At 49.5% G+C, this 2,982-nt stretch overlaps 2 non-coding genes across 2 annotated transcripts; one reads left to right on the forward strand and one right to left on the reverse strand.

Moving 5' to 3' along the window:
• Positions 1-235: 235 nt before the first annotated feature.
• trnak-cuu lies at positions 236-308 on the reverse strand. The gene has a single exon. It is a non-coding gene; the product is annotated as a tRNA-Lys (tRNA).
• A 1,454-nt stretch (positions 309-1,762) lies between these two features.
• trnan-guu lies at positions 1,763-1,836 on the forward strand. Its single transcript has one exon. It is a non-coding gene; the product is annotated as a tRNA-Asn (tRNA).
• Positions 1,837-2,982: the final 1,146 nt, after the last annotated feature.

The following is a 2,982-nucleotide window of genomic DNA, read 5'->3' on the forward strand; positions in this document are numbered from 1 at the left end:
CCAACTTGCAAAATGCGAAGGCGTCTTCAGAGAGCCTTTGATGTCAGGCTCAGGGATCGTCATAAGTGTCGATTAAAACCACGCTGAGGGATTTCTGGAAGAAACTTTCAGCCGCAGGGTGCACTTTATCCATCTATGGTTTTCCGTTGTATTTATTTAAGTTGCTATAATTTTCTCCTCCTGAGGCAGTAAAGATGGCCTTTGGGCTCGTCCTGGCTCCCGCAAAAGCAACGCTCGCCCAACGTGGGGCTCGAACCCACGACCCTGTGATTAAGAGTCTCATACTCTACCGACTGAGCTAGCCAGGCACGTCAAAGGGGCCACACGCTTGGACAAAAGCGGGGCACCTACTGCCCAGATGGCTGAGATTTCTTTGATCTGATGCAGTCTAAGAGCAAAAAACGCCCATGATTTTCCCAAGACGCCCGTTAAAAACACCACGCCCTTCACATGACGGTCTCTGTTGCACTGACTGTAGGACACTTTTTTTTTTACCACCTCTCTTAAGCCATTTTGTCTGTACCAACCCTAAGCACCAAATTTAAAGAAGTGATTGTGGCAGGCCAGCTTGTGTGTAGAATTTTTAGAAGTCAAAGAGATTTAAACCTGAAATGGTGGAATTTCATGGACATTTTTGGCAGATTTTCGTGATTGCTGTGGCTATAGTACTGATCTTCGTTTCCAACCCGAGAATTGGTATTGTCCCGCCTCCCTGTCACCCTATTGGTTTGCACAAACCGTGTCTCCGCAACGCACGTCTAAGTTGTGGCACAACAGGGCGGACGATCTTCTATCCACGAGGAGTAGGTGGGTCAAGCCCACCCAGGGACGGCGAGTCTTTTCTTAGGCCGCCAGGTTCCCCACAAGCTTTGCCGTACCGGCGAACGGAGGCGGGTGCTTGTTGACTGGAAACCTCTCAACTAACGCGGGGCTCACCAGTTGTTTTGCTGATTGTCGTACAACAGGCTCTTAAACTCACAGCCCAACTTGCAAAATGCGAAGGCGTCTTCAGAGAGCCTTTGATGTCAGGCTCAGGGATCGTCATAAGTGTCGATTAAAACCACGCTGAGGGATTTCTGGAAGAAACTTTCAGCCGCAGGGTGCACTTTATCCATCTATGGTTTTCCGTCGTATTTATTTAAGTTGCTATAATTTTCTTTGGGCTCGTCCTGGCTCCCGCAAAAGCACCTCTCGCCCAACGTGGGGCTCTAACCCACGACCCTGAGATTAAGAGTCTCATACCGACTGAGCTAGCCAGGCACGTCAAAGGGGCCACACGCTTGGACAAAAGCGGGGCACCTACTGCCCAGATGGCTGAGATTTCTTTGATCTGATGCAGTCTAAGAGCAAAAAACGCCCATGATTTTCCCAAGACGCCCCTTAAAAACACCACGCCCTTCACATGACGGTCTCTGTTGCACTGACTGTAGGACACTTTTTTTTTACCATCTCTCTTAAGCCATTTTGTCTGCGCCAAACCTAAGCACCAAATTTAAAGAAGTGATTGTGGCGGGCGAGCTTGTGTGTAGAATTTTTAGAAGTCAAAGAGATTGAAACCTGAAATGGTGGAATTTCATGGACATTTTTGGCAGATTTTCGTGATTGCTGTGGCTATCATACTGATCTTCGTTTCCATCCAGAGAATTGGTATTGTTCCGCCTCCCTGTCACCCTATTGGTTTGCACAAACCGTGTCTCCGCAACGCACGTCTAAGTTGCGGCACAACAGGGTGGACGATCTTCTATCCTTGAGGAGTAGCTGGGTCTCTGTGGCGCAATCGGTTAGCGCGTTCGGCTGTTAACCGAAAGGTTGGTGGTTCAAGCCCACCCAGGGACGGCCAGGCTTTTCTTAGGCCGCCAGGTTCCCCACAGGCTTTGCCGTAGCGGAAATCTCAGGCCACGAACCGAGGTGGGTGCTTTTTGGCTGTTGCGACCTGGAAACCTCTCGCCTAACGCGGGGCTCAACAGTTGTTTTGCTGATTGTCGTACAACAGGCTCTTAAACTCACAGCCCAACTTGCAAAATGTGAAGGCGTCTTCAGAGAGCCTTTGATGTCAGGCTCAGGGATCGTCATTAGTGACGATTAAAACCACGCTGAGGGATCTCTGGAAGAAACTTTGAGCCGCAGGGTGCACTTTATCCATCTATGGTTTTCCGTCGTATTTATTTATGTTGCTATTATTTTCTCCTCCTGAGGCAGTAAAGATGGCCTTTGGGCTTGTCCTGGCTCCCGCAAAAGCACCTCTCGCTCAACGTGGGGCTCTAACCCACGACCCTGAGATTAAGAGTCTCATACCGACTGAGCTAGGCAGGCACGTCAAAGGGGCCACACGCTTGGACAAAACCGGGGCACCTACTGCCCAGATGGCTGAGATTTCTTTGATCTGATGCAGTCTAAGAGCAAAAAACGCCCATGATTTTCCCAAGACGCCCGTTAAAAACACCACGCCCTTCACATGACGGTCTCTGTTGCACTGACTGTAGGACACTTTTTTTTTTTACCACCTCTCTTAAGCCATTTTGTCTGTACCAACCCTAAGCACCAAATTTAAAGAAGTGATTGTGGCAGGCCAGCTTGTGTGTAGAATTTTTAGAAGTCAAAGAGATTTAAACCTGAAATGGTGGAATTTCATGGACATTTTTGGCAGATTTTCGTGATTGCTGTGGCTATAGTACTGATCTTCGTTTCCAACCCGAGAATAGGTATTGTCCCGCCTCCCTGTCACCCTATTGGTTTGCACAAACCGTGTCTCCGCAACGCACGTCTAAGTTGTGGCACAACAGGGCGGACGATCTTCTATCCACGAGGAGTAGGTGGGTCAAGCCCACCCAGGGACGGCGAGTCTTTTCTTAGGCCGCCAGGTTCCCCACAAGCTTTGCCGTACCGGCGAACGGAGGCGGGTGCTTGTTGGCTGGAAACCTCTCACCTAACGCGGGGCTCACCAGTTGTTTTGCTGATTGTCGTACAACAGGCTCTTAAACT

This window comes from Tachysurus fulvidraco, unplaced genomic scaffold (assembly GCF_022655615.1).
Source record: "Tachysurus fulvidraco isolate hzauxx_2018 unplaced genomic scaffold, HZAU_PFXX_2.0 HiC_scaffold_324_np12, whole genome shotgun sequence".
NCBI classification, from domain to species: Eukaryota; Metazoa; Chordata; class Actinopteri; order Siluriformes; family Bagridae; genus Tachysurus; species Tachysurus fulvidraco.